At 46.1% G+C, this 13502-nt stretch overlaps 1 protein-coding gene across 1 annotated transcript in view; it reads right to left on the bottom strand.

Moving 5' to 3' along the window:
• DTWD2 (DTW domain containing 2) overlaps positions 1–13502 on the bottom strand; it is a 178916-nt gene that overhangs the window by 93091 nt on the left and 72323 nt on the right. The window lies entirely within an intron of this gene.

Genomic DNA, 13502 nt, shown 5'->3' with positions numbered 1-13502 from the left:
GGGGCCCCTGCAAGATACGCTGGGCAATCTGGTGGTTGCGCCAGAGGAGAAAGCAGACCTCTTTAACCAATTCTTTACCTCTGTTTTCTTGGGCAGAGACCGGGACTTCCCCACTGTGATGCAAGACAAACTCGAGGGGAACGCCTCCAGACCTCAGGTTGGGGAGAACCAGGTTAGAGAGCTTCTGGAAGGGCTGGACGTGTTCAAATCAGTGGGTCCAGACACTCTCCATCCCAGGACGTTGAGGGAACTAGCAGGGGTTATTGCAGGGCCCTTGGCACAGCTTTACAAGCACATGTGGTGCTGGGGCCAGGTGCCAGATGATTGGAAGATAGCCAACGTGTTCCCCATCTTTAAAAAAGGGAGGAGGGAGGACCCGGGCAACTATAGGCCCGTCAATCTTACCTCAATCCTAGGGAAACTCTTTGAGATCATCAAGGAGCACATCTGCAATGGGCTAGCTTCAGGGATGATGCTCAAGGGCAACCAGCACGGTTTCATTAGGGGCAGGTCATGTCAGACCAACTTGATTGCCTTTTATGATCATATCACAAAAGCCTTGGATGCAGGTGTTGCCGTAGATGTAGTCTTTCTGGACTTCAGCAAGGCCTTTGACACCGTCTCCCACCCCTTCCTCATTACAAAATTGGGCGACTATGGCGTTGATGCCTACAAAGTCAGATGGATTGCAGATTGGCTGAAGGGTCACACACAGAGGGTGGTGGTGGACAGGTCATAGTCAGCCTGCGGAGAAGTGAGCAGCAGAGTCCCCCAGGGCTCGGTCCTTGGGCCTGCGCTGTTCAATTTCTTTATCAGCAGTTTGGATGATGGAGTGAAAAGCAACCTGTTTAAATTTGTTGATGATACCACAATTTGGGGTGAGGTGAGCACGCTAGTAGGGAGGGATAGACTACAGCAAGACCTGGATAGGTTACAGGGGTGGGCTAACAAAAACAGGATGCGTTTCAATACTGGCAAATGCAGGGTGCTGTACTTGGGCAGTAGTAACCAGCAGCACACTTATAAGATGGGAAACTCCCTTCTTGAGAACACGGAGGCAGAAAGGGATCTTGGAGTCATTACTGACTCCAAGATGAACATCGGCTGACAATGCGAGGTCACGGTTGGCAGGGCTAACTGGACCATGTCATGCATGCACAGGTGCATTTCAAGTAGGGCCAAGGAGGTGATCCTCCCCCTCTATGCAGCACTGGATAGGCCACAGCTGGAGTACTGTGTTCAGTTCTGTGCGCCCCACTTCAGGAGGGATGTGGACAACATTGAAAGTGTCCAGAGGAGGGCCACCCGCATGATCTGGGGACAACAGGGCAGACCCTACAATGAGAGACTGCGGGACCTCAACCTGTTCAGCCTTCACAAGAGAAGGCTGAGGGGGGACCTGGCAACCGTCTATAAACTCACTAGGGGGGACCAGAAGGGTTTGGGAGAGACCCTGTTTCCCCTAGTGCCCCCGGCATAACAAGGAATAACGGCCATAAGTTGTTGGACAGTAGGTTTAGATTAGACATCCGTAAGAACTACTTCACAGTTAGGGCGGCTAGGATCTGGAACCAACTTCCAAGGGAAGTGGTGCTGGGTCCTACCCTGGGGGTCTTTAAGAAGAGGCTTGATGCCTACCTGGCTGGAGTCATTTGAGCCCAATTTTTTTCCTGTCCAGGCAGGGGGTCGGACTTGAAGACCTATAAGGTCCCTTCCAACCCTACGTCTATGATTCTATGATTCTCTGCTCTCTTGCTGCAGCTCCAGAAGAGACTGAGGGCTGCTTCCCTCCTCCCCCCTCACCACTCCCCACTAAACAGGAATTCCCCCCTCCCCTCTGCCTTGCTGAGGAGGTGCCTGCGTATTAGCTAGCAGACCACATTCTGGCTACAGTCTGTGCTGAGTCAACAGGTAGAATCAACAGGTAGTTGGTAATGTCCATCTGTTGTTTTCTTAACGGGGTGATAAACCCTGTTATCATTTCCCTTCTGGGCTAATCCGAGTGTCCTGCCAGGACCTGGCTATACCCTGCCTCAGCTCAGTACTGCGAAAGGAAGGGCTGCTCTAGCACCTCCCAGCCTCTAGCCTGAGCCACTGCAGGCATGTGCCTTCATGTCTGGGATGTCTGTGCAATTACAAAGTGATTTAGCCTAGCCAAGTTACACTAACATGCAAAGATTGAATAAATTCAGGCTCAGGCTCCTTCAATGTCTGTCCCTAGCCCCAGAGACAGAACTTCTGGGTGAGGAACTCACATCTGCTCTGAATCCAAAAGTACACCAAACAATGGAGTCATGTCAGATACCAAAAATTCTTACAAAAACATTACTGTAGAAATGTTAACCAGAAGATGTATTACATGTAGAGGACACAAATATGATTCATGATGAAAATGCTGGTTGCCCATTCCTTATGAGCTCCTGCTCCAACCAAAGCAACCATTACTAACATTTTAAGAAATGTCTTCCACTGTTAAACGTTTCCTAGTTACTTTTCAGGGTTTTCTCTCTCTCTGTTAGAACGTTTATTTTCTTTGTTCTGTGATATAAGGTGTCAGGAAATGCTTACCTAGGACTACATTAAAAAAGTAAAATGATTGGAACATGTCTCAGAATCTGCAAAACTTTCTGTGAGGTCACTATAGAATGAACTGGTATAAGAATAATAAATTGATCAGCTGTATTCAGGGAAAAACGTTAACACAAAATTCAGTACTTCTGATGAACTAAAGGGAAGAAAGGAGGAGTTGTTGCTAATCCTGAGAACTAGCTAATTACATAATCATCAATGTAAGTTGATGAGAGAGACCTGACAGTAGAATAGTAGTTTAAAGAACAAAACAACCTCCCCACCACCATTTGAATCAAAAAGGTTCGGATTCTGGTACTCTTTTTTATTAAATCTATCTACCCATGTGTTTATACTGAACCCATCAACATGGTATCTGAACATTTGCTGCTAGCAAAAAGACCTAGGAACAGTATTTTTAATTAACACTCACAAAACAAATGTCATGATTTGTTTTTAAACTTTTATAAAGCACACATGGCACTTACTGAGTGTTTTCCTTACCAAGAGCTTGGAAATATAGATTACACGCAGTTAAGAATAGAAGAGATGGTGAAAGAGTCTGAAATCTTGATCTCTGGGAAAGAAGGAAGTCTAGAGAGGCTGCAGAAAGTAAAAATTCATCTTCTACAGCTAGGTGGACTAGAAAAAACTCATACAGCATGTCCACACAGGCAGGCACAAGTGCTTGCAGCATCTCAAATAGCAGCACCACAAATTTGTGCCAGACATTTTTGCCTCAGCACACGTGCCTAAACATGCATTTTGGTGTGGGGCAAATTGTGCCACTTGGGGCAAACTGACCCTGCCCAGCTCCTCCCGGATCTTCACCTGTGCTGGCTCTAGCAGTATAAAAACCTCCCCTGGCAAGCAGCTCAGGGATACTTGTCCCCAGAAACTTCTGAAGCCCACCCACTTAGTATCTGGGGACACTACCCCTTGTGCCAGCTGCACTGCTGAAGCAACCCTAACCTGGAGTGGCCCCTGCACACTCTACCCACCGCAGCAGTTTGGCAGGGGCTACTGCCTGGCTGTGAACTGCTGCCACCTGTGACAGCATGTGCACTCTTGGACCTGTGGCCCCATGGCTACGCACCAGCCAGACCTGGACCGGGACTGCATGGCTGCCTTAGCTGTGATATAGGCATTGCTGCAGAGCCTCCTGCACCATTGGACCACCTGCCAGTGGGTCGTGGCTGCACAGTTGGCCATTGGGTGGCACTGCTGTCATGTCTTCTGGTGCCCCCACCCTGCCACGTACGCAGCTATCGCCCAAAAGATGTGCTCCTTGTGGTGGCCCACTTTTAACTGTCAAAGCATGTCCTCCTGGCCCCAATTGGCCAGGAGGTCGGCCACTTCACCTGCCCTCCAGCTGGGTCCCCAGTGCTGGTCCTGGACAGGCTCCTTTGCCTAGGTCTCACCACTTGTCTCACCAGCAGAGATCTTGGTTTTCCCTGTGTAAAAACTGCAAATTCTCTGATAAGAAACCTAGATTTCCTCATTAAAATACCCCAAATCAATGTTCTTCCAATATTAAAATGAAACACCACTATGTATACAGACAAATGAGTTGGGCAATGTTTTATTGAGATATTCACAAGTTTAAAGCAATTTTGAAGCCTACCAGTGCCTCTGTCATCAAAATAAAATGGATTCTAAATATCTATACACTTCGGCATTTACTTCTGGTTTTATCACAGAAAAACCAGAGCTGCCTCTGCCCACTTTGCTCACCAGGTTGTGCGGTGCTGGGCAGCACTGATATGCCAGTGCCCTGCACTCCACCCCACTCCCGAGTCCCCTCACTTCTTACCTGTAGCCCCTGCCAGACCGCAACAGCTCCCTCCCAGTCACAGCTCTGTGCCAGCACCAGGGCATGAGTCCAGCTGCAGCTTTCCCATGCACTGCTTTGTGCCTCTGAACAGTGCCAGCCCTTCCTCCCTGCCCCATGCTGTTCCTGGAAAGCCCTCAACTGGGGCTCAGGGACTGAGTTGGGCCCTTTCCTTCCAAACCAGCTTCTCCCTGCACAGGCTGTGCTAGGGAGGATCTAAGCCTGGCTCTGGAGGCCTCTCCTACCCAAAGCACTCCCCCACCCTCAACCACCATCTCTCTCTCTCTCACACACATCCCTGTTGCCATCTCCACCCCATCACACTGCCCAAGTAGTTCCTGGGACCAGGAGCTCCCCCAGGCTGGGGCCACATGACCCAGCACCAGTGTGGGCACGGGGCAGGGCTGCAATGTGGTAGTTGCCCCTGCAGCTGTGGGTCCTGCCAGCAAGTCCTGTCCCATCCCATTTGGCAGCTGGGCACACAGGGTGTGATTAGTTTGGGGTGGTTATAGGTGTGTGTGGGGTTTGTGGCTGGGTATGAGTGGGGCCTTTGTGGGGGTGGCTTGAAGGTGTGGGGAACTGTGTATGGGTGATGGGGCTACACGGGAGGGGTGGGCCCTCCACCCACCCCTGCATGGCCCACAGCCCCCCTGCAGCAGCAATGGCTGTTGAGGTGCTCAGGGCCCTTCTGGAAGAGACTGCCCATGACGTGGTGCAGAGTGGCATGGGCCCTGGCCACCTGGCACCACATCGCCTGGGGCTGGCGTGGCCCAGCTCAGGGCCATCTGCCTTCATGCAGCACCAGGCCATCCTGGCTGTCACCCGGGGTCCTGGCACTGCACGCAGGGGCCACACGTCAGGCTGGGCTGGGTCCTGCCTCTAAGTGCCCTGCATACCATCAGGCCAGGCCAGTTTCATGAAGGCAGGACCTAGCCCAGTCCGACACATAGCCTGTGTGCAGTGCTAGGACCCCAGGTGACGGGGGACCAGCCAGGTGCTGCCCAAAGTGCCCAGGTGCTGAGCCAGGCCCTGCACAATGTGGTGCAGGTGGCACCAGATACCAGGTGGCCAGGGCAGCGCTGCACTGCACCACGCTGTGTAGTATTACAGTGAAGATTTTGCTTTGATTGCTTATCTTGTTATAGACTATAATTGTTTTGACTGTTTATTTTATTTTTCTTTTTATATAAGGACTATTAAGATAAAGTTAATCCTATTATGATTTACTAACCACCAAGATAAAGTTATTTAATCAATTATTATTATTATTTGAAACTGATCATCTATTTACATTTCTTATTGCTTAGCATAAAATGCATTTAACATTGGTCTTATGATTTTAGACACATTTGACTCATGACTTTAAAACTTAAATTTAGTATAAGGAAAATGCTTGTGTAAGGGTTTGTGGTATGTCTGGTGTGTGCGAATATGTCTGGTTTATGTGGAAAGAGGTAACAAAAGAATAAAATGATGGACATGTGTGCCAGCGACAGAAAGACACGCCTCTTGCAGCAGGTGAAAATAGCCGTCTGTGGTTTAACAGTAACTGCGGCGACGTAGAGTCAGCAGTAAAGGATTACCAAACACTAAATCATGCTCAATCTGGATGGCTGAAGACTGCAAGCGATAGCCCCTGAAGACTGCAGACCACAAAACCAGAAGATCATGACCTACCATTCCCAGCTTGCGAACAGGACAAGAAGGATGGCCTTCGCATATGACTCAGTGAATCCATAGGCTCTATGGACAGATATCACTATAAAGAATGAACACAAAGACAAGGCTTTGGGTCTCTTCCACTTGCAAGAAGGAGTTTTGGACCGTGTGGGGGGTGGGTGGGGGAACCCACCCCTCCTGTGCAGTCCACCACCCACATACAGTCCCCCTATCTCCAGTCCCTACTTACCTGAGACAGAGCCCAGGTGAGGTCATGCTGCAGCCTTGCCTCATTCCTTTTTGCCCGCATGCTGAGAGAGTGTACTGGAGTACCAGGGCAAGGGGAAGCCACAGACACATTCTGGCCAGCTGCCAGAGCATCTCTTTGGAGGACCCTGCCTCTGGTTGCTTCAAGGCATGCTACAGGGGAGTGCTCTGAGCTGCCTTTTTTCCCCGTTGGTTTTTATTTTGATACTTGGATTTCCAGGCATCAAATTTGGAGCCCACACTGCAAATATGCACCACAGGGAACACTATTTTTTGTTCCCAGCGTACCTCTCACAGCATCTCAAACTGCTCTCAGATGCCGCAACAGGCACATGTGTGCTCATTTGGACGTGCCCACATACCCCCGAGCTCTAGGGATAGTGTAAACCAGAATTCTCCAGGCCGGAGTGTTTTCCACAACCCTGGGGCTGGAGGATCCCCCCTGCAAGAATCCTCAATCCTCTGGCTCCGAGGGTTTCCACATACTCCAGACCAGGGGGCAAATGCCCCTGCAGTGATCCTCTGGCCCACTGGCAACGCATAGGGGGTGCACACGGGTACATGTACACCCCGAGCATGCTGTTGCACCCTCTACAAAAAGGCACCGCCAACACTGTGGGCGGTTGCCGCTCGCCATCCCTCCCCCCTCACCGCCAACACCACCTGCAGGCTGGCGGTGTCTGTGGGAGCTCCCTGCTTACCACTGCTGCACTCCCACTATTGCCAGCACTGCCATGTCCCCCCAGCCACTGGGGACATGTGTCATTCATGCTCTGGCCTGAGGGGTTTCCAACACCTTGGGAGAGATGGAAAGGGAAAGAACACTGCAGCAGGGATCCTCTAGCCTTGGAGATGTCTGGGGCACCCCCACAGCTGAGAGTTTGTCAACTGGGGCCCATCAGAGTCCCTCTGCACCAGCAATAAGGCGCAGTGCGATCTAGTATGCAGTTCTACAGTCATACCTCCTGTGATGAATGAGGATTGTGAGAATCACACATTAGACCCCATTGTGCTTTTATCTGCATATGTAGAGGTGGCCTCTATTACAAATAACCACTAAAGTATGCAAATGTCCAAAACTTGCTAGTAGATTGTATTAATTTGATGATCTATGGACAGTAAGCAGAACTACAACTCAATTAGACAGTCATTCCCCTAAAATATGAACAAAGGATGATAGAAACTAGAGTCAGAGGGTTATTTTCTTTATAAAAATAACAGCAGCAAACCAACATTCAAAAACAATGATAAAAGTATTCAGATAAAATTTTTAAAATATTAAAAGAAAACAGTTTAAAATACTTCATGCTTTATATCTTATTCTAGGTGAAGTTGCTGAATGTATTCTCTTTATGATCCACATAAGAATTTCCTATTGAGCCGAGCAAACAGTATTATTATTAAAGAACAATATAAACCACAGAATGGATTATATTTACTCATAAATATGGGGAATCTTGCTGGGTTTCTCCCCTCCCCATAACAATTCTGTAGTGAATAATAAACCTGCTTCTTGGTCAAAAAAATTTACAATTGTTATTAAGTAAGGCAGCAGACAGGACTTTACTTAGAATATACTCTAATCTAAGCATGGTTATAAAGAAAGAAACCCATAGATCTTCTCCCATTCCCCATTTTAAATGTGTTTTTACACAAGCCAGTTTCAAAACTTGACACAAAGCAACAATAGCAACATGTTTAAAGGCTGCAGTGTGATATTTGCATAGTGTTCTTTGCACCCATCTAACCTTTAACAAAAAGATAAATAGAGAATTATAGATATGACCTAGGTCTCTGCTTAGGAAAGTATGTATCCAAGTTGTTTTACACACGTATTTGTTATGCAAGTCTTGTTCTACCTCCTTTCCTTTCCTTTTTATTAGTTTTCCTCACTCTGCTATGTATAAATTTACATCAGCTCTTCAGAGAGGCTTGTAATTTAGTTTCTATGAAGCACCAAATGCAATACTAGGTACTTTTTTTACTAAAACTTTTTATTTTTGAGCCTTCACTTCTCATTTTGACATGTTTATTGTTTCAACACTCTGTGTAAACACGTGTTTTGTTCCCCATTTATCTTTTCATTCATCAGTGCTATGCCACCTTCATGACCTACACAAGTGTGATCTTTTTTTTCCTGGGATATTTTGATGCAAAGAGGATTCAAAATGGAATTTGCTGAAAATAAGTTCTCCCAAAAGGGGACTCTAACACACTGAGTTTTCCCATTCTTTCTGTTAAAAAAAAAAAAAATACTCCACCTAAAAGCAACAGTAGATATAGGAATCATGCCTCTCTTGCATTCTCTGGACAGTAATAAAATTAGGCTGTATTTTGAAGAGGTGATTTCATGCTACTTAACAGTGAACCATTTGCATGTGCAATCTGAGATCTGTACACTGGCATGCAAAAAATACATTTTCAAACTTAGAAAACATCCTTATTTGTACAAATTGAACAGTACTGGGTTCCACATGTTCAAAGTGTCACCACTACGGAATACACGTTTGTATCCTGTAGCACTGAAGAGCCATAGGCATGACTAGGAGCAATTCTGTTGGTATCATAAAAGGTTCAGAACAAAAAGAACGCCCTACCTAAAGAAACTTAAAACTTAAGTGTAAGAACAAGAGACAACAGATAAATGGATGGGGAAGGAGAAAGAAACAGAGTAGTACAATCAGTAGGATAAACAGTCATCTCATCGCATCAGGAGCATAACAGCTAGTGTCACAAACTTACTCTGGTTTATGGGGTGTCATACAGATTTTTTGGGGTTTATTGTACTAATATAGTAGGTGCGGTCCCATTGGAAAGCTGTACCCATTTGTGTCATTGTTAGTACTGTATGGATTATGTCATTCTATGTACATCTTTATGCTTTATGCATGGGCCATGGAACAACAAAAAAACAACACTTTACTTTCAGGTCAGCGCACCCTCGCACCAAGCACAGTACATGCCCAGAAGAGGCATCGCATTAGTCTGACCTGGCTCGCCCAATGTCTGTATGCTCGGACTATATACTCTGGCTCGCCCAACATCTGTAGACTGCATACTTCAGTAGGGCTTTTTGGCACTTTTATCTAATAGCTGATTGAATCAGCTTCAGTTAAAAGCACCAGAAAGCCCTGCTGAAGCACCCAATCTATACAAACGCTGGGGAGCCGGGTCAAACAGATATACTTCCTCTTCCAGTAAAGCACTGTGTTCGGGGTTTTTTATTCATGTCTGTCAGCACCCACAATGTCTAGGACCCTACTAACTAAGCTGTGCTCAGAATGCTGGGAATGAAATCCAAGCTACAGTGAAACCAGGACTTCATCTTGGATGTCTTTAATAAGCCTGCCCCCATTGTATTAAGATGTGTGTCTGCTTCCTGACTAGATCTGAAGGCTAAACTCAAGTCTTGTGGCAAAATGTTTGCAGCTTCACTAGGGAAAACAAAGGGAGACTTCAAAACCCCAGGTTAGAGGCTGAAAGTAAGCAAAACTACACTGATTCAGTATCAATTCATGAGGCCCATGTCAGTCATACTAACAAGACTTTCCCTTGGGATTACTCTCTCCTGAACTGCGATAAGATATTTACACCTCCCTGTGCCAGACAGCAAAGCTCACGATGGTGAAAGTACACAGAGCATGTTCTTTACATTTATTTGATCATGAAGCCTATATTAAATTTGGATGCAATTTTAAAATGTAAAAACATGAATGAACCATTCCTTCTATTTAAAAGTTCTGATCTGGAGCTAACTGAAAAAAACTAACTTACACATGAAGATAATACACACAATTTGCTTGTGTAGCTGTATACCTGCACCAACAAGTCGACTTGTATGTTTCATCACATAATACAGATGCGCAAAACAGAAATCCAGCACTTCTATATAAACATTTGAAAATGTGTTCCTCCATGTCTTAAGTATAAGCCAGCTAGGACCAAGCTACCATGAAGTCTTATTCATTGTAAAGCTGCACAGAAACAAGAAGAAACTTTCCACCTGTAAATGCTATAGTTATACTGAAAGTTATGATCAGAGGAATTCTATTTTGCTCAGTTTTTTAAAGTATTGAAACATTATGGTGATTAAGTATTTATTCATTCAATGTATATACCACCCTTCCTAGCAAAGGCCCAGTGTGGTGCAGAGGACCTGGACATTGCAGGAAACAAAATAACAAAAACAGAAGATAAAATAATGAGGGAAAAAAAACTAACAAACAAAAAACACAACTCAAAAGGGAACCAGGACATTAAAATAAAACAGAGAACTCCTAAATGACATCATCTTACCTTTGTTTAGTAAATGCCTGCCCAAATAGGAAAAATTTACAGCGCTTCTGAAAGATGTCCAAGCTTGGGCTCTGGCGAGCCTCAAGAATGAGGGCGTTTCAGAGATGAGGAAAGCAACTGCTGAGAATGATCTCCCATGAGTTTTTGCCAACTTAGCGTGAACATCATGTACTGCCAGTACATGTAGGCTGGCTCGCAGCTGACCTTAAGGATTGCGATGAGGCATAAGGGAGAAGGCAGTCTCTTAGGTATGTGTTAGTAAATAAAAGGAGAAAACTGAAGATGTCCCAATACAAAGATAATTCTTAATTATACCATGGTGCTTCTCAGAAGATTTTCATGGAAAAACAGAGTAATTTCCAGTGCAGAAGAAGGGAGAAGGTATAAAGGCAAAATGACATAGCCCCTATAAATCTGTGGAAAGACACCGGAGAAGTCTGTAATGTGTGTTATAACCTGTGTCTATACTAGTAAGCAGAGCGGGTATACCTGGAGTTAAAACAAAGTGCTGACTTTAATCTATTTCTCCAACCAGGTAAGCAAGCTGGGGTTCAAATCACACATCAGTGCATGGATGCTACGGGAATCAGAACTGGTGACAAGCCTAGGATGAAAACATTCTCATGTTCATGATTTGTCAGAGCAAAAATGGCTACTCTGAAAGAAAAATAGCTTGGGAACAACTTGGGTGAAATGGCTCCCAGAAGAAGCATCTCTCGGGAGACCATTTATGCAGGTAGTTGTCCGAGAGAAACCACAGAGCAATCCTCCAGAATTTCCTTTGCTCCCTGCCCTCAAACTCCCCTTCCATAGGTCTAGATCAGGGGTAGGCAACATTTTTTGGCCAGAGTGCTGAAAAACACCACAATGCCTTGGAAGGTGCCAAAGTGCCAGCAGGGCAGAAAACAAAATGAGGGCAAGGGGTACATGGCAGGATGCCCTGCTTGTGTCCCCGTGCCCCCCACCCAAAGACCCTGCCCCCCAGTCCTTCCGCCCTGTGCCCCTCACCCAAAGCCCGTGCCCCCCAGCTCAGGCTCTGTGGCTGTCAGCAGCTACCCCGGCTCTGGATAGCTGCTGGAGCCCAGGCTGCTCCCAGCAGGGCTTGTAGCATCCCAGCTGCCTGCTGGGAGCAGCCTGGGCTCCCCGCTGGCAGCAGCTCCCCAGAGCCGGGGCTGGCTGTAGCCTGGAGGCTCCAAACAGCTGTGCCAAGCTCCAGCATCAGCTCCACACCAACGCGTGCACCCGTGCGTCGTTGCGGACGGTGGGGGAGGGGCCTGAGGCAGCACAGCTCCCGTCTCTCCCCAGCTCCTGGCATGGGGGTGATGGAGGGCTTCCCCCAGAGTGCTTCAGGGTGGAAATGCCCAGCGCTGAAGCACTTAGGGAGATATATTCTGCTCCTGGCTTTTTCAGGCACAGCCAATGCCCCAGGTTCCACTCAGGCCACAGTGGAACCAGCCAATCTGAGCTCCCACATCTGGGCCTAGTTGATGCTACCCACATCTGCCCAAACTGCAGAACTTGGCTCTGAGAAGTGCAGCTCCCTGCTTCTCTGCAGTTGGGTGTGAACACAGTGTGGGAAATTCAAGGCTGTTGAACTCTGGACACAGGGCAGGATTAGATATAATAACAATTTTTTTTGGTAGTTCTCATTTTGTTAACAAATATTTTAATAATATTAATATTGTTTATGAAAAGATGCCATCCTTGGTGACAAGGGACTAGCATTCTGAATTGCCCATGACATCTGTTTAGTAGAGCTGGGTGGATTCTACATTAGTTTGCCCTATCCTTAAATTCAGTTTTAAAATGAATGTTTCATCGGTATTTAAACCCCTTTTGCCTGCTCTCAGTAAAATTTCATTAGTATTTGAATCAAAGACCGTTTCTAGAAGCAAGATTTATCCAGTGGCAATATTTATGACTAATATTGTTAGAAGTCTTGAAATAATAAGCAGATTTGAATAAACTGCTACACAGTACATTCAACAAAAAGAAAGAATTGCAAATTTTGCCAAAAAATAAGCACAACAAATTCTTCAACTTTTTTCATAGTAATCTTGGAATTCACTCTTTCCAGATACATAAAGTGACTGTATCAATCAATGCACATTAGATTTGTACTGCAGTAACATTAAAGTGCTAGCTGTGCCAGCAACTGAACAAACCATGGTGTAAAAATTGTTCCTGCATTGAAAAATTTGAAATCTAAGGACTGGACACATTTACGCAATTGTAAATTTACTTTTTTTTCCCCCACACGTGATGAGCACCTTGCCGGGGTCATCTGACCCCGGTGCTCTTTCCTGCCAAGGCAGGGGGTCAGACTAGATGATCTACCTAGGTCCCTTCTGACTCTAGCTACTATGAAACTATGAAACTATAATTTCATCAAGGTCTGGAGCAGATTGAAAGCAACTTCCCTGGGGTACCTGCTTGTCTGTCGGTGCTGTTAGCGTACTTCAACACTATCTGGCAAAGGGGAACATATAACAGCTATCCCCCGCTAGCTGCAGACATCAGCCAGTTTTTAATGCCAGTTTAAGTTATATCCCAATTTTTCCCAGGATAATTATACACCGCATTCCAAGTAAATTATGCAATTTTAGGATTGCAAATCATGTGTCTATTCCCTACACACAAAGAATACTGTTAAAAAGATAACATGACAGAAAGCAAAGGAAAGCAGCCTCCCTACACAAAGGGGTAAAAACATTTCACTCCAGGGTCCTGACAAAAAGCTAATTTATTATAAACTGGCTGCATCTACACAAAATGCTGACTGCACAGTGCCCAAGACTACTGCGCAGTAGTGTCATGTGGCAGAAACTGTGATGCAGCGTTATTGCACAGTAGTCTCAGGCTACTGCAGTCAGTATCACAA

Source organism: Crocodylus porosus, unplaced genomic scaffold (genome assembly GCF_001723895.1).
Source record: "Crocodylus porosus isolate Cpor-Errol unplaced genomic scaffold, CroPor_comp1, whole genome shotgun sequence".
Classification (NCBI taxonomy): domain Eukaryota; kingdom Metazoa; phylum Chordata; order Crocodylia; family Crocodylidae; genus Crocodylus; species Crocodylus porosus.
The sequence above is the reverse complement of the archived record's forward strand: the minus strand, read 5'-3'. Positions and strand labels throughout refer to the sequence as shown.